This window comes from Cnephaeus nilssonii, assembly GCF_951640355.1.
Source record: "Cnephaeus nilssonii genome assembly, chromosome: 19".
Taxonomy (NCBI): Eukaryota; Metazoa; Chordata; class Mammalia; order Chiroptera; family Vespertilionidae; genus Cnephaeus; species Cnephaeus nilssonii.
Window position 1 is genome coordinate 7,984,588 of NC_137090.1, and position 25,679 is coordinate 8,010,266.

Below are 25,679 nucleotides of genomic sequence, written 5' to 3' on the forward strand. Positions count from 1 at the left end.
AAGGCAGCCAAAGTCTAAGCCTGAGTAGATGGTGGTTCAATCTGGGTGGACAGATTCAAAACCGGAAAAAAACAAGAGCAGGATTTAATGAATCAGAACCTGGGCTCTGAAGCCAGACTGGGTTCAAATTCTGGCTCTGCTGCATAGCAGCTAGTTAACCACCTCTGTGTGCCTCGAGTTCCTGATCTTTAAAGTGGGGTGGATTTGTGAAGATTAAATAAGGTAACATACATAAAACACTAGGAACAGATCCTGGTGCCTAGCAAGTACTCAATATTTGTGTCCTGTTATTATTTGCTGTATAGAACCAAAATGGTATGGAGAACTCAGGGGAACTGATGAGTGAGGAGTGTAAAAGGGAGCAGAAGGGAGAGGGTGGATTCATGCAAGCCTGGAGGAATTCCAGTGCTGAGTGCAAAAGCCCACGGAAGGTTATGATGCCATTCATCTCACTTGGTTACACATAGCAATTCAACTCTCTGTCTTGCCCTCGCCTTCCAGAATGTGTCCTAGGACAACCTTACTTTTCAAACCCAAAGAGATTATTGAGGTCTTTTCCTGAACAAGGTCCATAGCCCACAAATAACAAATAATGCCACTTTTCTAGTACTCAGCGTGGCTGCAAATAGTTAGTTTTACATAACATCTGTTTTCCTTACAACTACATCTGAATTGTATGAGATTCAAATGAAAAAGGGATTTTGCACAAGTATTAATCTGGTGGTTATTTCTTAGCTATTAACTTAGTTTCTCAACAATCCCTTCCATTGGAAGTATTTTCTCCACTGGGCTCCCAGAGACATCATCTCACTGGAAGCTTTTTCTCAGACTCTTCTTTGTGACCTCTGAATGTTGGCCCAATCCTCTTGTCTCCTCCGCTACACTCTTTCCCTAGGTAACCTCATCTACTGCCATGGCTTTAAAGTAACAATCTATGGATGAATGTTAGCTGGACGTATTGTGATCACTATTACATATAAATATAGAATCATTATGTTGTATAACTGCAATTAATATAATGTTGTATGTCAATTAAACCTCAATTAAAAAGAAAGAAAGAAAGTGGCTATCTATGCATTGATTAGTTCCTGTGGTAGCTTCCAAGATGGTTTCAATGATCCTCACCTCTTGGTACTCATGCCCCTGTGTGTAGTCCCCTCCCACAATGAACAGAGTAGACTTATTGAACAAGTGACAGTGTGTGACCTTCAACATTAGGTCACAAAAGCATTTCAGTTCTGGCTTGGTCATTAGATTGCTCACTCTGGGAGCAATCAGCTGCCCTTAAGTTTATTCTATGGGGGAGGGGGACTACCCCCCAAAAAAGTCAGGGATTTCACAAAGTTCCCCATCCAAAATCACTGTCTTATTCTGATAATATCTCAGTGAAAATATTCTACAGTCTTCGGTTGGCAAAGGAGGCATCATATTTCTTATTAAAAGTACTTTGCCCTACTCTCACTGCCAAGAAATATAATTAGCACAGCATCCTTATCATGAGATTCCAGCCCTCATTCACAAGACCACAAGCCCTAATTCAATACTGACGTGAAATATCCTTTTGGATTTAGTCATTAATGCATAAGTGAGAGGTCTGTCTTGAAAGAAAGAAATTCATAAGAGAGAAAAAAAACTACAGGATCAGACAACAAAAGACAAACATATTACATATGGTTATTTTAAAATCTGAAACTTTTCTAATATAAATGTTATGCATTTGTTGTGTGTACAGGCTAAGAAAAAAAAGTCTGGAAAATATTGTTTATACTAACCTATTATAGTGGTTATATTTTTGGGGATTAGCAATCAGTTTGAAGAATACAGGCTGTGTGACCAAAAAATAAAAAATGTATACATACTTTAACAGCTGATAGCTCAACTTTGAAAATTAAATGTATTTTAATAAACACTGCCTTTATAATTATTCAAAGTGTGTATACATTTTGGGGGGACACCCTGTATTTTGTATTTTCTATTGTACATTTTGTAAATGCTTAACAAACCACATGTATAACTTTGATAATTGGGGAGGGGATGAATTTTAGCTATCCAGAACAAATGAGTTTGCAAGTAGGTCACAATCTAGAAACAACCATCCATCACTAAAGCAATCACTTTTTTGGGTTTTGCAAGAGTGCCACCTACTGGAATTTTAGGAAATAAACTTTTTAAAAATTGCCTCATTCACTGCTGGTGGGAATGTAAACTAGTACAGTCACTATGGAAAACAGTATGGAGCTTCCTCAAAAAATTAAGAATAGAGTTATCATATGACCCCGCAACCCCTCTTCCAGATATCTACTGAAAAATTTGAAAACATTTATTCACAGGGATATATGCACTCCTATGTTCACTGCAGCATTTTTCATGGTGGCCAAGATATGCCTGGGGTTGCAAGATAAATCCCCAGTAGGAGGCATGCAGGAGGCAGCTGATCAATGATTCTCTCTCATCATTGATGTTTCTATCTCTCCCTCTCCCTTTCTCTCTGAAATCAATAAAAATATTTTTTAAAAAAAAAGCTATGGCTGCAAGCCTGGCCGCTGTGGCTTAGTGGTTGAGTATTGACCTACGAACCAGGAGGTCACGGTTCAATTCCCAATCCAGGCACATGCCAGGGTTGTAGGCTTGATCCGCAGTGTGGGGCATGCAGGAGGTGGCCAGTTAATGATTCTCTGTCATCTATCTCTCTCTCCCTCTCCCTTCCTTTCTGAAATCAACAAAAATATTTTCTTTTGGAAAAAGCTCTGGCTGCAACATTTTTATAAAAGGATTTATGATGACCAGAATTCACAGCTGAAAAATAATCATGAGAGTAGATAAATTATGGTATAGCCACATAATAGAATATAACATACCAATTAAAAAGGATGGAACTACTAACACAAAAACACCATGGATTAATTTCAAGACCATTATGCTGAACAATGGAAGTCAGACTCACAATAATACATACTGTATGATTCAATTTATATGAAATGCTGGGGGAGGGGGAGTCTAATCTATAGTGACAGAAAGCATATTAGTGGAGAAGTGGGGATTAACTGATTAACTGGGAAGAGTCACAGGAGAAACTTTAGAACTGATGAAAATGTTCTGTATCTTGATTATGGTAATGGTTACATGGGTATATCCATTTGTCAAAATTCTTCAAACTGTACACTTAAGATAGGTATATTTTATTATATGTAAATCATATATCATAAAGTTAAATTTAAAAGGATAATAATAATAGCTCACTAGTCTTTCTTCATGGCAATGCTGTGTTGAAAGCACAAAGAGGCCAGGTAGGATATTCAACGGTGTGCTGGGATGGGCTTGCACCTGCTCTTAAGTGGTAACTGACATATTCAGGAATCTTTTCAATCTGGCTATTAAGCCATTGGTAGCTTGACACTGGCCATGATGGGAATATTTACACTATGGAACTTGGGCTCTACATATGTATTTCCCAGGAGAACGGGTTCACGCCAGCACAACACTGAGCACAGCATGCAGAGGCTGATGGCCTCAGTTTGGGATCCAGCTCTTCCACTTTCTAGTGGTTTTATTTACCCCTCTGTTCTTCAGTCCAAATTAAACTGACTGAATTTTAGCTGCTGAGAGATGTCATTGTCAATGTTTCACTATGCATATAGTCTTAAAGAAATGCAATTTTTCTTCAAAATCGTGGAAACAGCCCTCAGAAGCAGACCTTTGCACAAACCATACTAATCGAACAGTCCACAGAGAGGTAGTAAGGTCTAACAGATAGAAACTAGATGGTATTTCAGGCTTTGCTCAGTGAGTCATCATTATACTCAGAACAAGTTACTCAACTTGAAATGATTCATCTTTTACAAAAGACAATAATAATATGTCTAATCGCATTAGCTCCACCTTTTAGGATCCTCATTAAAAACACCATAAACACAGGACACAATGAACCTGTCTGGTCAAAATATGTTCATTAGAGTTATTGGAGCCCACCTCCTACAGTTATATAGACATGCAGTTTCTGCTGAGAAAAGTATGTCCTTTTTGAAAAATTTATTTGCAAATACCATGGGATTTTTTTAATCACTTAAGGCTTCAACTTCACATTTCCAGTGGATAGAACTGCAATTCATCTTTTTTTAACCAGCTGAAGTATAACTTTTTTTAACAGTCCATTTGGTGTATTTATGTACACATGTGGGGCATCACATATTCATTTATTTGTTCACTCATTCATTCAACAAATAATTATTTAGCACCAACTATATGTAAGCCTTTACATCATCTATTGAAAATAACCTGTTTTTATGAACTAAAGATAAATACATGATAAAACTTCATACATTTTTCTTGCATTGGTGCAAATGAAATCAGGTAAGTCATGATCATTTTTAATTGCCAAAAGTGTCATGGCCCCACCTGCGGTATATGCTGAGTATTTAACAAAGGTGTGAGGAGGCTCCCTCTGGAAGATATGACACCTCCTCATTCATTTTTATGAGTTTTATAAGTTTTATAAAGGAGTAACCCATACTGTTAAACAGATATTTACTTACAGGGTATATGTTTAAATTATGATACTCTTAAATATTTAATTATATTTTATACTATATTTCTCATGATATAAAAGTACCTTCAAGGTACTTTAAGATGTTTTCACTGGATCACTGGACACATATTTTAAACAACTTTATGTGCTAATTCTGGATGGTAGAGTAATTTTAATGTTAAATTTCTCTAACTTATCTAAAAAGTAACTGAGTAGGCTAATAAATAATAAGATAAATTTTCATCTTTTAAAAAAACAACAATACAATTCACATCCAATCAAGAGATAATTCTGGAACAAAAACTGCAGAATTGGATCCAGGCCACTAGGAATTCATTCCTCCCTGGTGTTATAGATAAAGCAGAACAATAAAGCCTAGTTTCCCTGTCTCATTAATCAGGGGCTGGGGGTAAGGAAGAGCCCTCAGGGGGTGATGTGAAGGTGGGAGAATTTGACTCAATCCCCACTGAGTCTTCAGTGGAAGATCTCCCTCCCCTATGTGACTCTGGGAGGTGTTTTTACAGCTTGTAGAGTTGGAAGGAAGGAGCAAGGAGAACTGAATGCTAACCAGTGGGAAGATGAGAATCGCTTTAGGGGAAGGAACGTTTCAGCAGGGAGGAGAACCCAATGAACATTTTAGTCATTATCATCATCACTATCTGTCTAGACCAAAACAGAACTTGTTTCCCCTTAGTTAACCAAGGTGTTCTATCTAAAATAGACTTTTCTCCAAATCAAACTTATATTTACTGGGTATTTCAGAAGCAACTATGAGCAAACATAGACATATGCAAATAAGTTGACCTTGAGGTATTAAGAGACCTGCCTATAAGAAAAAGTGCAGATGAGGAGCTACAGAAGTTTGGAAGAGGGAGAATATATAGGGCTGGGGCTTGAGGACCAGGGCCACTCTTACTGCAGAAGAAGCAGGTGAGCGGAGCCTTGCTAAGTATATAAAATCTCAATGCACAGTGTTAAAACGGCAGAAACAGGATCAAAGATTGCTCTCCCACAAGACTAAGTGACCTTCTTCTGAGAACCCTATGTTCTTTGACCATGGTGGTTTGACCTTTATTTTTAGATGATGAGTTTGTGTGCCTGACTCCTCTTCAAAGGCAGATCCATGTACAATTAATTGGTCATCAGAAATAAATTCCCAGACTTAACACAGTGTCTAGCAGAATGTAAGTATGCTAAATACCCCTTGGTCGAAGTGATGTTTAGAAACATCACATTCAGTTTACGGATTGTCAAGATGATTGAAAAATTCAGAGAAAAGGATTGACTGAAATCAAATGAAAATTATGAGTCAATCACATAATTTGGCACAGTTTAAAATAAAAGCATACGTTGACTGAATTTTTCATTTTGGCACTGATTATGCAGTCACATAGATATGGCTCTAGTTTATGAGTTACTTGAAAATCTATAATCTGGAAATAATAACAGTGTATTTTAATAATTATATTATAGCAAGTGAGGATATAGGAAAACAGAACCAATAATATTGCAAAGTGCCCACTGATCAATCTTTAAGAAAAGTCCTACTCAGCAGTAGTTTAACAGCAACATCTGACATTTGAATAACCCAGAAAAAAAATATGAATTGTCAGGGAAAGTTTGCTTACAGGGAAATAAAATCCCAATGTGAATTATTAGGTTTTGCAATAGTTCATGTTGTAATACAGAAATGTGACTTTAATTGAAGGAGGAAGATAATTATGGTTTAGAAGCCAACTAGTTAATCAACACCACGATCAGAAATGTCTAAGTGACAAGCCTTGGTCCCACACCCAGGAAAAAAGGGTGAACCCAAAAAGTAAGTAAAACAAGTTTCCATTAAAATGTGTTCAAGACACCTGAGCTGTCTGAAACCAAGCCCTGAAACCAAGGGAGGAGGGGAATTTTATGTAACTAATAATTACTAAATTTAAATAAATAATTTCTATACATTTAATATGAAAACAAAAAATTCTGGGCTATATTATATCTCTGGAAGTCATATTATGCTAGAAATTGATGCAATGGAATAAAACACAGTTAACATGCATTCCTCAAAAAATATATTCCTTGAACTAATAGTAAAGACAATGAAAAAGAAGCCAGGTCAATCCTACAGATTTATAAGTAATCCAAGTAAAGGAAACCTAGATGATAAATGGAAGTAAATAACCATGTCATCTAAGGAACAACTGAATGAACTGGTGACCCCTTAGCTATGAAAACAAAAGATTTATGAGCGTAGAGTAACCCTCTTCAAATATCCAAAAACCTCTAAGTTCTATGTGGCAGAATGCAAGCTATATTCTGTGTGGCAGGTTTCAGTTCAATACCAACTTTTTAGTCATTAGAGCAGCTCAAAAACACCCTGAAAGACAATGGGCTTCCCTTCACTGGAAATATTCAAGTAGATACCAGAGATATTTAATAATGGAGCTCTGCTTGGTTTTAAATATTTTTAACAAAGGAAGAAAGACGGGAACTAACATTTACGAGTACCTACCATTAGCAAACATTTTGGGTATATTATGTAAACTGGTAGTCTCAAATTCATGCATTAAATATTATTTCTCATGTAAGGAGACTAAAGCTTACAAAGGTTAAGTTGTTAAGAGTTTATCACACACTCAATGATACACAAACCTAGGATTTAAAATCTTAAGGTCCCTTGAAAATTCTGTCCTGGATGACACCATGACAGTGAATGTGTTGGTGGTCTAGAGAATTTCATTCCGAAATTTTCTGTCAATTTCTCTAGTCTGGTATTATGTCTATCAGAATACCCAGACACTCTTCGTCCAAAAGCACATTAGCTTTCCTCCACATCAAACTCAAAAGATAAGCCATCCTTTAGGTCCTTTCCGGCTGAATTCTGTAGTTTTGATGACCAGAATCCCCAACAACCCATCTAAACTAGAAAGGATAGAGAGTTTTAGCTCACATGGATCCAACTAGGCAACTGGTTATGGCTTCCTGGATTAATGTTATTAATAAGAGTTCTACAGCCAGTCTAGCTTCAGCAAGAAAAAGTGTCATTATCAATGAGTAGTGTCTGCCGTGAATACAGGAGAAAAGAGTGGCAGCAAGGAAGTTTTGTGTTTGTCCACTCTCATCTACCCATTTCCTAAAACTATTTTTCTATTTTTCATTATCAGTTCTGACAAGGATACAAGCTCCATGGGTTCTTTTTACTAAATGACTGTCAAAAATAATGTTTACTGCTATCATTTCTAAAACCACTAATAGAGGGTATGGGAATACATAATGAGACAGACAGAAGGCAGCTCAAAAATGGATTATCAATATAAATAGATTTTTTTTTTTGTAGAAACTAGAGTTTCTTTTTTTTTTTTAATTGATTTTTAACAGAGAGGAAGGGAGAGGGATAGAGAGCCAGAAACATCCATGAGAGAGAAACATCGATCAGCTGCCTCCTGCACACCCCCCACTGGGGATGTGCCCGCAACCAAGGTACATGCCCTTGACCGGAATCGAACCTGGGACCCTTGAGTCCGCAAGCCGACGCTCTATCCACTGAGCCAAACCGGTTTCGGCTTTTTTTTTTTAAATATATTTTATTGATTTTTTACAGAGAGGAAGAGAGAGGGATAGAGAGTTAGAAACATCGATGAGAGAGAAACATCGATCAGCTGCCTCTTGCACACCCCCTACTGGGGATGTGCCCGCAACCAAGGTACATGCCCTTGACCGGAATCGAACCTGGGACCCTTCAGTCCGCAGGCCGACGCTCTATCCACTGAGCCAAACCGGTTTCGGCAATATAAATAGATATTTTAATATAAATTATAATTACTTTGAAAAACTTGCCTTGTCCATTGGTTCCTCTCAGCCTTTCATGACCAGAAACAGGACTTTACCAGCAGAAACCTGACACTTGATGGCTGACTTAAAATAATTGCATTCATACAATACTAATGTATAAATTAGAATGCCAGTTTATTAGCAATAAGGGACATTTCTTTCCAGATGGTCAAGACCTCTCTGCTAATCACTATAGGTGTATTTGGTAGGATAAAGTAGGAATCAAAAGCTTCAGAATTTGAGCAGAGGTTAATAGAGTTGAGGGACATTTCCTCCACATCTTACTGAGGCCACACTAGGCCACTCCTCCCTGGTGGCAAGATTGTTCATGTGCCCAAATTCAGAAACTCCCTCCCTAAGATGAAGCCAAAGGCAACTTCCTTAAACCCCCCTTTTGATATTCTTTACCCAGTTGTTGGCCCCAGAAGATAGATTATATTTTACTGTTACTAGTTTAGTTAGGAAAACAACCATATTTCCTTTTCTTTCAAGTTCATGGGGATACCTCACTGTCACATCCATATTTACAGCTGTAACTACTTCTTTCAACTATCAGAGGGCAGCCCCTAGGTTCACTGTACATAAGAATGAAGTCTAGCCCTAGCTGGTTTTGCTCAGTGGATAGAGCGTCAGCCTGTGGACTGAAGGGTCTCGGGTTCAATTCTGGTCAAGGGCACATGCCTGGGTTGCGGGCTCGGTCCCCAGTGGGGGACATGCAGGAGGCAGCCAGTTTGTGATTCTCTCTCATCATTGATGTTTCCATCTCTCTCTCTCTCTCTCTCTCTCTCTCTCCCTTCCTCCCTGAAGTCAATTAAAAATATATTTTTTTTTTAAAATGAAGTCTATTATTTTAAAAGTACAAAGGAGAATGATACACACCTTCCAGACTCAATACACATTCACCACAGTGACTCTTCTAAAGTGCAGGATTTTTCCCCACCATTTTTAAAAGATACCACGTCTGTTCTTTATGATGAGTCCCCTATAATGAGGTTTAAATCAATCATTCAGCAAGTGGTTTCCTCCATCACTGAGGCTTCACTGATTCTTGGGTCACTATTATTTCTGATTACTCCTTCCTGCCAGGTACCTAAGTGCTACATCACTTCTTGGCTCTCCGGGTGCTCTCCTTTTGTTTGTTACCAGGAGCACTAAAGAGCTTGCTTCTGCATTCTACACCCAACAATCTTGTCTTCACTCCACCCTTGCCTCCCTCCTCACCATTCTTTTGTCTTGTACGCCCACTCAGAATGATGCTGCAGCAATACAAGACACAGATGGCTTCATTCCATCTCCATCTTTTGCTTCCCTCGTAACAGATGGCCTCGCTTCTGTGCCTAAATTGTCCAGAAAAGTCTTGCTTTCAGGTCCCCAAGGATTTTGTGGCAATATCATGGACATTTTTCTAGTCCTCTTTCTCCCTGATCTCTCTGCAGAATTTGAAACTCAAATCTTGAAACTTCTGCCTCCTGGTTCTCTCTTTTTCTCTTTGAGTGTTTCCTTTCAACCTCTTTTGTTTCTCCTTAAATGTTACAGTTCCTTGAGGTTTTATCCTTGGTCCTAATCTCTATTCCTCTTCCCTGGGAAATCCCATTCAGTTTCATAGTTGCTCTTTGCCAGTAACTTCACATCTAGGCACAAGTTCCAGACCCACCCTGCAACTGCCTATGGAATATATTTACACCTAAATGTTGACAGGTGCTTCATCCCCAACCTTCCTTATCCTGAACTCACTATCTTTCCCACAAAACCTGCTCCTCCTTTGCATTTCCATATTAGTTCATGGCACTTCCCAAAGTCCAGAACTGGAAACCTCTTGTCCTTTAAGATTCCCTCCCTCTTCTTCATCAACCGGTAACTAGTCAGTAGTCAAGTGCCACCATTTGTCTTCTATCTCCCCCTTCTTACTACCCTACTGCTACTTTCTTGAAGTTCTCATTGTCTCTTCCCCAACCCCTAGACTCTTGCAAATCGTCCTCTCATCTCTCTACCTCCAGTTTCCCTCTTGTCCATCTAGTACACTGCCAACAATGTTATCTTTCTAAAAATTAAGATCATGTCCATCCCCTGCTTAGCAACCTTAAATGGTCCACCCCCTGACTATGGGACCAAGTCCAAATTCCTTAGGATGGTATTAAAGGTCCTTCCCCATCTGGCCTCGACCTGTTTTTCCAATCTTATCTGTTGGCACTCACTCATACAGACATTATACCCCAGCCAAACCAAACTTTTCACAATTCTTAAAATATGTCTTACATGTTTACACCACCTTCATACAGGCTGGTCCCTCTCCTATAATTTTTTTTTCTGACTCATTTTTTAAGACTCTATTTGAATGGCATCTCCCTAAGGCCTCTAGAGGCTGTTTTCTCTTTTTTTGGTGCTTCATATGTGTTATATAAATCTTTATTATTAAATTCCTTACCTTATTTTGTAATTATGTCTTAGCGCCTACCCTCTGTTCCCCAAGATATGCCTTCCTTGAAAGCAAGAACTACATACTACTCATTTTCACATCTTCAGGACCCCATAAAACTTGTGGTATATAATATATATATGTAGTGAGTAACTACTATACAAAAATGGGGAATTCAAAGTGAAAGTACTGCACCTTCTCTCCAGAAAGTAGGAGGACAATGCCTAAACAAAAAAGGACCCTGATTACCTTCTTTCCTAATTCAGCTAATCTAATAGTCAAGTTGAATTAACTGAAAGAATACCAAACAATCCTTTCTCCACAACTTTTATCATCATAGTGCCTGAAATTCCACTTAGGTAAAAGTTACCTTTTTTTTTTTTAATGTAAATAGCTTCAGTGACTACCTCTCCACCCTTTCCCACCTTTATCAGTAAGTCACACCTTAGACTGCATTAGACTAACCAGATGGTTATCCTCCTAATACCTGTTCCCACGCAGGCTAGGCAGTTTCAGAAAGGAAGGAGAAATAAGGGAAATGGAAACCCTCAGGGGAGGACAAACTAATCTTGGATGTGGCTGGAGGGTATTCGGGAGCAACTTCAGAGCACAGGATAGCTGGGGGAGGGGAGAAAGCTGCAGAGAGGAAGAGGGCAGCACAACCAAGATCCAAATTCTATAATAGAAACTTTGGTAGGTACTGGTTCTTCTCCTCCTCCACAGAGCTGGGGAAACACTCAGCAAAACAGCCCCACCTCTGCACACAGGCTTGGCTCTTTGGGGGAAGAGCTCACCTTCCATTGTTACTTAACACCTGCTAACTCTTTGTAAACTACCTATTGTTCCCACCCACTGCCCCATTATCCTGCCTTTCATCTAGTGAGGAGGTGAGGAAGAGGGGGGTGAGCAGGCCTGCAGTCCCAAGACACAGGCTGCCACAGAGAATTAGATCCCACCTGAGATGTTCTGTTTCTCCCTACCTTACCTGTGTTGTGGAACGAACGCGAGTGAACGACCACTGGAGTCCAGACGAAATTAAAATTTAGGGAGCCTTTAATAGCCGGCTGGCAACTGCTCTCTCTCCACACAGGGAGACCAGAGAGCAGCCCCAACCCTTTGTGAAGGACAGTTTTTAAACACATTCACTACATCCTGTTTTTGCAGAGCAAACAATTTAAAACAAAGCAGTTTTTCTTAAGTAACATCAGCATGTTATTTACAGGGTCCTGGCACCTGGTGGAGTAAGTAACTGCATCCTGTTCTCAGGAAAGTTGACAGTGATCTATCCTGTAAGGCTTACTGGCATCCTGTTCTCATGATCTATCTTCTAAGGCTTACTGCATCCTGTTCTCAAGAAAGCTGACAGTGATCTATGAAAGAAGGCCTACGTGCTGGGAAGGGGCCACGAGACCGTATCTCAAGGCCTGGCCTGGTGTCAGCACTGACAACTCTATCTGGGGCATAGTCCACGGTCTCTCTGGAATGGGCAAAAATTCCCACTCTCCAACACCTCAGGGGTCAGCAGGATTTCTGATGGGAAAACTAGAAGGAAGAAGCCCAGAAAGTTTCCATACAGTGATAATTGCATGTATCCCGAGATGCTTGCTGTCCTGTGAAACTTGTATCAAACCTTGAAGAAACTGAAGCCAAAGGCTGTCCATAAGGATGCCCCACTAGTATTGAATGCATGCCTTTAGCTATGGTTTCTGCAAACTAGCCCTCCAGGTCCTGCCTATCTTCCAAGCCCTGTTCTCCTGCCTTTCTTTGATTCTAGAAGCCATTGCTATTCTCCCAGTAAATTCCTTTATTTAATGGCATAAACCAGTCTGTTTCTGACTGTTTATTTAGCTACTCTGCGAAGGCTACCTGGATCTTCCTGGAACAGCTGCTCAACTCCATCCTTCATTTCCCTTCCCTTTACCATTCCACTGATAGGCAGCTGCTCATACCTAGCATTAAGTGTCAAGAAAGAAACATGAATAATGCTAGTCTCAACCCTTGAAGATCTTACACTTTAATAAGCATTTATTAAGTGTTATTTCATGGCATTGCAATCATTCATTTTCCTATTAACCTCCTGGAGGGTAAGGACTTTACACAAGCCTACTGCACAATATAATATGAGCAGGAAATGACAGGCACATTCAAATTAGGAAAAATTAGTTTAATAAAAGGATTATTTACAAAGGTGGGGCATGGTGTAGGGAAACAACCAGGGATGGCCATTATTACCCCATGCCCAAAGAGATAAAGGAATGTGACTAAGAAAGCGAAAGTCATAGAGAGAGCCATTGTAATGGGAACTGTGGAATAAGCACCCCAAACTCACTCCCTTCCCTCTAATTTCCTGATTGGGTCCCCACTGGCAAACACAATGAAAGCCAGAGGTCAAGGTTATCATCCGGAGCAGAAAACAGGATGGAGAAAGGTAGAAAGTGGATCTGGAAGGGCAAATGGCTTTGTAGGGGCAGCACTCAATGCAGGTGTGTTAAATTAGAGTAGTAATACATGCATATAGATAACGGATTTCTAGTTTCCCTTTTCTCATGTGGTTAGTTTTCAAGTAGCTATATTAGTGTTTTCATTGACAGCTTTCCTGATCCATGCAAGTTTTATTCTCTTCTTCCTCTCTGAATTTTACATTTATATATATATTTTAAAGACAATTGTCCTAAATCTAATTATAATCAATGTGGACATTAATAATCAGTGTCTACTCTTGAAATCCTGATGAAAATTACTTTCCTATCTTCCCATGCATTTTCATCCCCTCCATCCTGTGCACCTAAGTGTAACAAAATCATAGGCCCTTGGACTCATGGGAAGCTGACATAGAAAAGGCAGAACTACCCCAGGCTATGGAGATGGTGTGCAGTATACTGAAGTGGTGATCATGGCACAAGGGAATTTTGGAAAAGGAAACATTGATGGTCAAGTTCAAGACTATAGCAAATATTGCACCACTATCAACGACCTTAAGACTCAGGTAAGTTGTCTTACATAAAAAAACAAAACAAAATACTTTTTTCCTGGGTAACATATATTATATCATATAAATTAATGCATTTAATTAAAAAGAAATATATCTGATGTGCATAAAAAGTAACATAAAATGGCTTGGCACTCATTTGAAAGAGGAGCATTTGACTTATTTCTCTATATTTCAGAAGTTCTAAAAGAAAATATATTGAGCTAAAAGGTACCATAACAATTGCAGAAATAATTTAATTTATGGTTTATCTAGTTTATACAAATTAAATTATGGTTGTCAAACACTTATAATTATTGAATCTATAAAGGATATAATCTGGACCTAATAAAACCTAATATATTTTGTTGAATGATATGGTTCCTTTTCCTCTCTCAAAGTTCAACACAAATGTTACTTTAAAAAACATTAATACTCTGCTTGAGTTCAACATCTCCAGGCTCATTGTGGATGACTTCAAGCTCACAAAATACATAAAGGTTTAACTGTCAAGATAATACAGGGTGGGGTAAAATTAGGTTTACAGTTGTGAGTATGAGAAACAGATAATTTATTTTTGTATTCTTATTTATTAACTACTAGAGGCCCAATGCATGAAGATTCGTGCAAGAATGGGCCTTCCTTCCCCTGGCTGCCAGCACCACCTTCGCTCCAGCCGGAGCCATCTTTCTGCCTTCGCTCCGCCCAGACCCGCCTTTCTGCCTTCCCACGTTGCCCAGAGGGCCAGAGCGGCTGGGGCGGTGCAGAATACCTGCATCCCACCCCTGGCCACTCAGCCCCTGTGTATGCAAATTAACCCACCAGCTTTGTTGGGTTAATTTGCATACTCACTCCTGACTGGCTGGTGGACATCACAAAGGTATGGTCAATTTGCATCTTTCTCTTTTATTAGTGTAGACTGTATTATTTTCCATACGAACAACTGTAAACCTAATTTTCCAGTGCTGAACTAACCCAAAAAGCCTTGGATGAATTCATGCTTTGATGAGTTGCTACTTTCTGAGTCTAAATATTTTGCTAATTAAAAAATAACAACTCCCCTTTCTCCACCTCCCAGCAAAACTTACTTCTCAGGGTGACAGTAAAGATCAAATGAATCACTTATATTAAAACACTTTGTAAAATGTAAAAATAAACATATTATCTTATATGGGTCCTAAATATTTTTTGCAATAGGTTTGCCAAGTAAAATACATGACACCCAGTTAAATTGGAATGTCAGATAAACAATGAATAATATTTTAGTAGAAATATACCCCCGAATATTGCACGGGATATACTATATACTGTTCATCTAAAATTCAAATTTACTTGGGGGTTCTGTATTTTTATTTTATTTTAGAGAGAGAGAGAGGAAGGGAGAGGGATAGAGAGCTAGAAACACCAATGATAGAAAAACATCATTGACTGGCTGCCTCCTGCACAGCCCCCACTGAGGATCAAGCCCACAACCCCAGCATGTGCCCGGGACTGGGAATAGAACCGGTGACCTCTTGGTTCCTGGGTTGATGCTCAACTGCTGAGACACACCGGCTGGGCGAGTTCTGTATTTTTATTTGCTAAATCTAATAAAACTATTTTGTATCTCCTAGAAATGTTTTAAAACCTTTAAAATGATTTCTAAAATCTACATTTCTAGTTTTAGCTTTTTAAATTCTTTTTTAATATATATGTATATTAATTTCAGAGAGGAATGGAGAAGGATAGATAGAAACATCAATGATGAGAGAGAATCATTGATTGGCTGCCTCTTGCACACCCCAGCCTGGGGAGCAGCCCAAAACCCAGGCATGTGCCCTGAGTGGAATCGAACTGTGACTTCCTGGTTCATAGGTGGATGCTCAACTGCTAAGCCATGCCGGCTGGGCTACACTGCCATTTTTAATGAATTATCTTTTCACTTTTACTTTCCATTCCTTCAGAAGCAATCCTTTAAATCTAATTTAACAGAAACTGAAAGTAACTACTGTGCTCAACTTTCACAAATGCAACAGATGATCAGCAATCTGGTTCTCCCTCAGCAATGGAAGTTCAAGTTTAACAAATCAGACCTCAAGCAGAGAGCCAGAACACTGAGTAGGAACAACTCCTGAGATTGAAAAGTACCACAAACTAATGAATAAAAAATCTGGGTAAGTGATAAAATAAATAATCCACCAAAACCCTAGCCCTTATTACTCGGTTCTTAAATAGATTGTGTATATTTCTCAAACCTAGAATATCAGGCCAAGTAGCACTTGCCATAAAATAATTTACCATTGTGATTGATTCAACCCTAACCTAGTCAAATCTATTATCCTCAAAACATATCCACATCACAGTGTTTGTAAAACATCTTTGAAAATAATGTTTTAAAATCAGCTAAACAAAAAAGTGACATTCTTCAAATCTACTTATCTTAAAAATTCTTTTTAATTCATGTATAAGTAGGAAATGCAAGCTTATCCTAAATAGATTTGCTGTAATAAAAAGGTTCCATCCTCACCACTGTAATTTCTGGAACAGTCTTGGAAACCACAAAGCACAGTTTACACATCTGTCAGTGAAAGGTAGTGGTTAAGAGTGTGGGATCTAGAGAAGACAGACCTGGTTTCAATTCTGGCTCATCTACTAATTTATTAGCTGTATTACCCTGTGCAAGTACAAGATATACAGGGTGTCCTCTAAAATGCATACAAGTTTGAATAATTATTAATTCCAATGGATTAAATTTATTCATAAAGAAAGAAATACCAATTGAGCTTTCAGCCGTAAAGTGTATATACATTTTTTGGGACACCCTATATAACCACTCTAAGCTTCCGTTTCCTCCTTTGTAAAACTGGTCTAATAATAGTACCTGCCTTATAGGGTTGCTAAGTGAGTTGCAGGAGAAAATGTACATATAGCCCTTAACACAGTATATGGCACAAAGTTAATTACTCTTAATGTTCTCACACTTAGAGCAACTTGATGGCTGTGTGATGGATTGTTACAACAGTTATCCCGGTATAGGTTGTGGAGGCCTCATCCTTGGATAGTTGATTTTAAAAAAAAACAATTCCGCTAGATTATATTTAGATCATAGCATTTATATTCTAGATGTCAAGAAAAATAAAATAGACATCTCACAGTTCTGTAAATATCCACTCATTTCTAGCTTTAGGACTAGAAATTTCTAACCGTAGCATCCCATTTTAACCAAAATGGCCAATATGGAAAATATTTTTAAGAGACACCTGTAGTAGTGTCAATTTAAAAAAATAAAGTTAAAAAAAAGAGACACCAGAAAGTTTGATGGCTTTTGAATTACGGAAAATGGAAAATCCCAAGTACCCAGATCCCATTAATGTCATAGTTTATTATGGAATTAATTCAGACATATATCATGTGTTCAAGACTTAAAGTAAAAACCTGATGAGAAACAGTTAATCTCCATAATGGGTGTTAGCTCCATCTGGGAAAGGCAGCATTATAAAAGGATTAGCACTGCAATTATGCTTGTGGCTAACTGATCTGATTAGTTATTTTAATGACTGATCTGAAGCTGGCCAATCCTGCCAAAGAGAAAATTCCAGAAACCCAAGCAGGAGGGACCCTCAAAAAGTTAGGACAGAGTCTAGCCTGGGTACAGACAAGATCTACAAGTCTGACCTCTTTAAGAGCAGGAACTCTTTTCTCATTCTTTTTCTTTTCAAATTAGTCTGTTTGTTTTTTCATTGCAAATGCAATGATAACAAGGAAGGCTTGTCCAGTCTGAGAAAAAAAATAAAATCCCTTATGTTCCTGTTAACTTTCTAAGTCACAAGGTTAGAACATACAATGCCGGGTCAGAGTTTCTTATTATGTTAAAGCAAAAGCTCTGAAGATAAATAGATCTGTGTTCAAATCCCAGCTGAGCCCCTTTATTGGATAATTTTGGGCAAACTAGTTAATTTTTTTTTAGTTAAAATAAAAGCTGATGAGACAAAAACTCAGGTCAAGTGCTTAGCACAGGCCCTGGAACATAGAAAAGTCTCAACAAGTTCTATAAGCTCTAATTACCTGAGAACTGACATTGCATGTTGATTTAATGAGTTTAATTGCTTTCATTATATTCTTTAACCTCTATGTCAGTGGTTCTCAACCTTCCTAATGCCGCGACCCTTTAATACAGTTCCTCATGTTGTGGTGACCCCCAGCCATAAAATTATTTCGTTGCTACTTCATAACTGTAATTTTGTTACTGTTACGAATCGTAATGTAAATATCTGATATGCAGGATGTCTTAGGCGACCCCTGTGAAAGGGTCGTTCGACCCCCAAAGGGGTCGCGACCCACAGGTTGAGAACCGCTGCTCTATGTGAACCATTTGTAATCCAAAATTTTCTCTATTTTTTTTTTAATCCTCACCCAAGGATATGTTTTTAATTGATTTTAGAGAGATGGAGGGAGGGAGGGACAGAGAGAGAGATTGTTGTGAGAGAGAAACATTGATCAATTGCCTCCCGTACGTGCCCTGACAGGCTGGGGATCTAACCCAAAACCTGGGTATGGGTCCTGACCAGGAATTCAATCTGCCACCTTTCAGTATAAGGGACGACACTCCAACCAACTGAGCCACACTGGCCACCGCTTCTATTCTTTTCTCATCTGTCCAGACTCCCTAAGTAAAAATTAACAAGACCTGGTAACGAAGTCATTTTCTCATTACCAGCCATCTTTGAGTTGATCTATTTTGATAGACCATCACAACTGGACCTCAAGGAATTTTCTTGGATTTATGAATGGCGAGGGGCGGGCCAGTTATCCACTGAATTTTTTATTAGATTCTGTAGAGGTTGGTTGGTTAGTTGGTTTGGTACTTTCAACTTTACTAATTTTTATAAAAATCAAAAGAGATATTATGTTTCTATTTTCAGTTCCATATCAGAAAGGGAGCAATTGTCTTTCGAAAAATGAAGTTAACTCAATCAATAGGAAAAAATATATAACATGCTAATGAAACTTGCTAAGTCGTTGTTACATTTAATCCTTAAATTACACCATGCTAATGGGCTAGCTAACCAGAAAACCAACCAAAATAGTGAATTTTCCTAATTAAAAAACTGAAATTTTGTAAATACAGGTATATTTTAGCAACTTATAAATATCAAGATAATTCTCAACACATCCAAGACCAAAAAAGGGACCTTTAATGAAGAGGAAAAGGTGAGAGCCAAAATGTTAAAAAATATATATAGTTTAAGGTATAAATCTTTACCTATTTTAAGATATCCTGCCGAAACCGGTTTGGCTCAGTGGATAGAGCGTCGGTCTGCGGACTGAAGGGTCCCAGGTTCGATTCCGGTCAAGGGCATGTACATTGGTTGCGGGCATATCCCCAGTAGGGGGTGTGCAGGAGGTAGCTGGTCGATGTTTCTCTCATTAATGTTTCTAGCTCTCTATTCCTCTCCCTTCCTCTCTGTAAAAAATCAATAAAATATATTTTTAAAAAAAAGATATCCTAAGTATCCTATGCAGAATCTTAGATTGCTTATCATTTTTATACAACATTCTCATATCTAAAAAGCACATGTTATAATTTACTTAAAGAAAAATTAAATTAGTTGTTTTTAACTAGGCTTTATTTAAATTTTGAACTAGTATCATTACCAAAACATGTGGAAGAAGAGTTTAGAGAACAAAATAAAGACAAAGAAAATAGAGTGAAAAAAGTCACTGAGGTGTATAAAAATGTTCAGAGAACAGTAAGTACCTATCGGGTACAGCAAGAGTATAAGGCATCTCCCTTTTCTAAAGGAACTTAAATGTCTTATCTCATTGGGAACAATAATAATACAGCATATTATAAAATACTACGTTATACACAGGAAATGAAAAGAACATGACTAGATTAACCATAAGAAACCTCATGAAGGAGATGGCATTTAAGCCAGAGCTTGGAGTTGAGGTAGAATGATTTGAATAAGCAACAAAATGGAAAAAGAATGTTCCAAACCAGTAGCAACAAAGGCCTTAAAATAGGATAAAGCATAGTATCTCGGCCAAGATTTAAAAGAAAGCCTTGCTTATAATTAAGGGATTTTTTTTTAAGGAAATGCTAACATTTTTTCATTGGATTGGAGAGGATTATTATTACAGATCTTTTAACATTTACTATTATTATTCTCCTTATTTTACAGGGTAGTAAAATGAGGCACAGAAAGGCTGAGTGTCTTGCCCAAGGCCACATAATTACTTTATGAAGAGACTCCAGCACTCCTTCCACTCCACCACAGGGAGCGTGAGGTTGGACAGATGGAGTAGTGCAAGGTCATTGAAAAGGTTTAATGCATCCACAAGAGAAATCCATTGCAGGTGCTTGAGTAAGCAGATAAAGTGATGACAGTACTTTTTCAAGAACATTAATCTTGCATCCGTGAACACAATAGATCTTAAGTGGCACAGCAGTGAGTCAAGAAAACCACTTCAGGAGCTGGTGATGTAACCCCTGAGAGAAGTGGTGAGAATCTGGATGAGGACAGTTGCAGAGGGACAAGACAAACAGTGACAAAATTAGTGACTTGGTGGATGCAGGAGATAAAGAATGAAGTTAAAAATGAAAGCAAGAGCACAATTCCCCATAGCTAAGATTTGGAAACAGCCTAAGTGCCCATCAGCAGATGAGTGGATTAAAAAACTGTGTTACATCTACACAATGGAATACTACGCTTCAGTAAAAAACGAGTTCTTACCATTTGCAACAACATGGATGGAGCTGGAGAGCATTATGCTAAGTGAAAGAAGCCAGGCAGAGAAAGATAAATATCACATGATCTCACCCATTTATGGAATATAATGAACAACATAAACTGATGAACAAAAACAGATCCAGAGACAGAGAAACATCGATCAGACTGTCAAACCTCAGGGAAGGTAGGGGACGGTGGGGGTAAAGGGGAGAGATCAACCAAAGGACTTATATGCATGCATATAAGCCTAATCAATGGACACAGACAACAGGGGGGTAAGGGCATGAATGGGGAGGGGCGTTGGGGGGTAATGGGGGAATAAGGACACATATGTAATACCTTAATCAATAAAGACATTTTTTAAAAAAATGAAAGCAAGTATTAGCCAGAGATGGCATGGTTTGTCACATAGTTATCAATAAAACACCATTCCCTGCCCTACCTCCTCCCCAGTCATTCTCTTCCTCACTAGCCATATTCCAACTGCCAATCTTATCCTTTCATTCATTCATATTTTGCTGGCCTACTGCAGGTTAGACAGTGGTTTAGGCTTTGAGAAACTGAGATCACAGTGACAGTAATAGTAATAACAAAAAAACATTTATTAAACATATATTCTACATGTACCAGGCACTGTCCTAAAGGCTGGGTATTTACTAACTCATTTAACGATAGGATAGGCCAAATTATTATTCCTATTTTAGAGATGAAGCAAAGCAGTACAGTAAGTAGTGGGGCCTGGATTGTAGCCCAAGCTGTCTGACTCTAGAGCCCACCCACTTAGGTACTCTGCTATACTACACTGAAAGCCTTCATGCAATTTCCATATATTTGTGGCTTCCATTACAGTGTATCCCATAAGTTTTTTAAAAAATTGTACAATATGGGCGTGTCTTCATAATTTAGAGCCTTGAATTTTATAAGGTTGCCAATGAGAAGATATGGCTTTACCTTAGTTGTTCTCATTACTCAGCGATCTGGGAGAAAGATACTAAACCCATCAAACAGTTCTACAACTTTCCTCCTGGCTTTGACTCCATAGGTGGTAATCACAAAGGCACATCCAGAAATTCATATCTAGTCACACAACATTAAAGTAATACATGTCTAATTCTCAAACTTTATGCGATAAGCAATAGAAAATGCTAAACATTTAGCTTATCCGCCTTGCCATCTTGAGGCATAACCTGCATTACCAGATTCACCTTTCTGCACCTAACCAAATTACTCATTAAAATCTCAGTTACTCAATCAGAGAAAGAACCATGCAAATAGAATTCTCAACTAGAAACTTCAAGAGAGAATTTTACTTGAAGCAAAATAAGGAAGAAATTGGAATGATCCAAATCCCAACAGTAAGGCAAGCAAAACTGCTAACAAAGATGAGACAATGACATGCTTCAAGAGCCCCAGCCCAATTAACCACACAGGAATAGCACCTATACTTTTCCTAACCATGACCCAAAATCCAGAAGCAATTAAAGAATAAATTGATAAACTGGAGTACATGAAAATGAAATACCATAAGTAAGGTCATCAATTCTAAGATTGAACACATTGTGGACTGCCCCACCACAACTCTTCTAAACCTGCCCTCTGAAAGGATGGCAACGTTCCCACTTGCCAAACCAGCAGTCTCCTTTGACCTTGACCAATATCTCTGGGTTCTCTCCCCTCCTGGTTTCTGTGACCCTTGTTTCCCCTTCCCTCAGTCCGAGGTGCCCTATTATTCCCTAGCTCTTCTTCCCAGCTCCTAACATGGCTGTCCCCAAAAGTTCAGGCTTGGATCTTCTGTTCATTTCTTTCTGAACTCCTTCCCTTAGGGATGTTAACTATCCTGAAGTCTGCTGCTCCAATCTCTCTCCTGAACTATAATCCTATGGCTCTTAATTGCTGAAAGATATTTTCATATGAATATCCTGATATTAGTACTTCATATGCACATCTTAAACCAAATTCATCTTTTCCTCGAAACTTGACTTCACTAATCTTTCAGTTGTGGCCTCACGCATCACACACACACACACACACACACACACACACACACACACACACACACATACCTGTTGAAGCTCCTCTCTGAACTCCCTCAACACCATGTCTATACCTCAAAAAGCCCGGATTACCCTATTATAATCTCTGGTTCATGGGTATGTTTGTTTGCCTCTCCAAGTAGATTATAAACTCCCTGAGGGGCAGGAATTGTATCTTAATTGCCTATGTATCCCCAGAGACTTTTACAGGTGCTCAATATAATCTGCTAAGAGAAATTCATCAACATGGACCATCTGTTCCAGCCAAACTGGTCCATCTAGAGTGTCCACATGAGTGGCATTTTCACAGATCCCACTTCCAAGAGCAGTCCTCTCTCTGCTGCTGCACATATGGAAAAGCACTACCCATCCTTCACAAGACTTAGCTAAAATTTCACCTGCACTATCGAACTTGATCAGGTGATCCTTTCCCAAGTCTCCTCACTCATCAGTCTTACAGTGGCAGGTCAGTGTCATAAAATAGTATCACCTTTGAAGCTACATAGGCCTGATTTAAAAACAAGCTCTAACATAAACTAGCTGAGTTACTCTGGGCAAAATCCTAAAGCTTTTTAACCCTTTGTACACCATAAGCATCTATAGATGCTTTAAAAAAATCATTTTTCGGGAGAATTTTCTACTCAAAATATTCAAGAACACCCAAATTGTAATGTATTTATTTTATTTTATATTTATAATATTCATTGAAAATTTATTTTTTAATTCAATTCAAAATATCCTGGCGTGTAGGGATGGTTTCCATTTTGGACGAGTGGCAGTTAACTGGCTAAAGCTATAAAATTAGGTAAATAATACCTATCATATAGGATTTGGGGGAGGGGTAAAGAAGAGTAAACATAGTGGATGTTCGGGAAATGTTAACTCCTCCCTACCCCACCTCGATCCACTTTATTTACCATTGCTATAGCCCTTAAGTTGATAATGTATGTCATGTCTCCTCAATTAGATCCCAACGACTTGTAAGATCCTTAAGGGCAGGAGCTGAATCTCATTCATCTTTCTATCTTCCAAGCACCTATCAATGTATCTTACAAAGAAACACAATAAAAAGTGAGGAAAATGAAATGACATTTACAGTGGATTATGGCAATCAAGTGTAAACTGTGCCAAGATTAGAACTGACAATTGTACATATTCATCCAATTTAGCTGCAAATTTATTACATGGCACCTCGGTAATTTCACTTATGCCTAAGGCTGATTTCAACAAATGACAGTACAAATAAAGACAAACCTATTTGTAGAGTGTATATATTAATAAGTAACCTTTGATAATGACATGAAAGATGGTTTAAAATAAATGTTACAGTATTAGAAGACTATACATGTTTTTTCCCATGTGCTTTTATGCAATGGTTTCTTTTTTTTTTTTAATGTTTTCTTTTTTATTTATTTTTTATTTTTATTTTAATATATTTTATTGATTTTTTACAGAGAGGAAGAGAGAGGGATAGAGAGTTAGAAACATCGATGAGAGAGAAACATCGATCAGCTGCCTCTTGCACACCCTCTACTGGGGATGTGCCCGCAACCAAGGTACATGCCCTTGACCGGAATCGAACCTGGGACCCTTGAGTCCGCAGGCCGACGCTCTATCCACTGAGCCAAACCGGTATCGGCCAATGGTTTCTTTTCACATATTCTTTGATTTATTATAATTGTAGCAGATCTCTTAATACCACTTGTTAATGAATTGAAACTAGATTGAGATTTTTCTATCTTTCCACCAGGGTACAAAATTAAAGACTAATATTAAAACAAAACTGGTAAGATCAAGATTCAAAACTTGTAATAAATACAGGTAAAAATCTTCCAAATGTTTTAACTAAAATGTCTTCTTTCCAAATTGCTTTCATTAATATCAAGCCTTTAAGATCTTCTCTAAACTTATTGGAATATTTTTTCTCTATCCTGATTTATCATGGCTTTCCTTCATCACGTATTATCTTCATCAGGAATCAATTCCCATGGTTGGGTTTCATTTTTTCTTTTAACTATTGCCCCAGTTGCATGTGCTAACAGGTTGAAGGAACTGCAACTTTTGCTGCTTAGTAACCTCCACTCTAACAATCAACTCTTCGTTATTCGGCCAACCATATTCCCTTTCCCTACAGAAACTATTTCTAGAGTTTACATAGACTAGAATGTGCAGCTAAAAATTTAATTTGAAAAAGCAATTAAGAATAGAAGAGTGTATGCCAAATACCCTCCTTTCAAAATGTTCATGCCTCCAAGTTTGTTTTGTTTTGTTTTCCCATGTGGAGAAGTTCATGGCAAGAAATAGTAACCTTCTATTCTATCAGGCCAATCCACCGGAGCACAGAAAACACACACACACACACACACACACACACACACACACACACTGGTATAATAGGAAAGAGCTTAAAAGCCAGGCATCAAAGGACCAAGTTTCTAATCTCAGTTCAACCACCTATTATATCCCTTTAGGCAAAATCATAACCTCTCTCAGCTTCAACTTCCCCTTCTATAAACTAGAGATAATAACCACAATCCTATTTCAGCATCTTATTTCAGAGATTATAAAAGCACTGGATCACAAAAGCACTGTATAATTGCAAAATGTGTGAAAATTAATATATATATGCACATGTACAAACACACACAGCAATGTCATTGTCTATGGATAAATATAAAATAATTTTATATAATGTATTGAAGTTCCAATTAAATACTTCCCTAGACAAACTAATATACCAAATTCTATACACAATATACCCATGGAAATTTTTTCTTTTTGATAAACAGAATCCAGCTTGGAAACATACAGTCTAGTTCATAATTTTTGGAGCAAGTATCACTCTCTAATCTAGATTTATATTCTTGCAAGCAAATTTTTACTCATAATCATAACATATCTAAATTTTCCCTCTCAACCAATCAAACTTAATATAAGTAAGTACTGGAGGTTAGTTTTTCATATCTTGTGCTAAGAATGTCTATATAATGGTCTTCACATAAGCCTTAATTAAAATTCATTTATTTATTGTTTTTAATGTTAAAAAACAGTAGCACCATTAAATTAGAAGATTCCTAAATCATTACTCACTTCTAATTTCCTAGGCAAAATAGCAATATACCTTCATTCTCCAAACACACACACACACACACACTTCCTAAATTGTGCTTTTATAGCTTTAACTTTTTATATGTGGCAACTT

General features: G+C 38.0%; 1 long non-coding RNA gene across 1 annotated transcript in view; it reads right to left on the minus strand.

Moving 5' to 3' along the window:
- The window catches only part of LOC307115179, a 36,286-nt gene that overhangs the window by 6,565 nt on the left and 4,042 nt on the right, over window positions 1–25,679 (minus strand). The window contains exon 2 of the long non-coding RNA XR_013815085.1: window positions 18,974–19,174. This is a non-coding gene — a long non-coding RNA (uncharacterized lncRNA). The remainder of the gene's footprint in view (window positions 1–18,973; window positions 19,175–25,679) is intronic.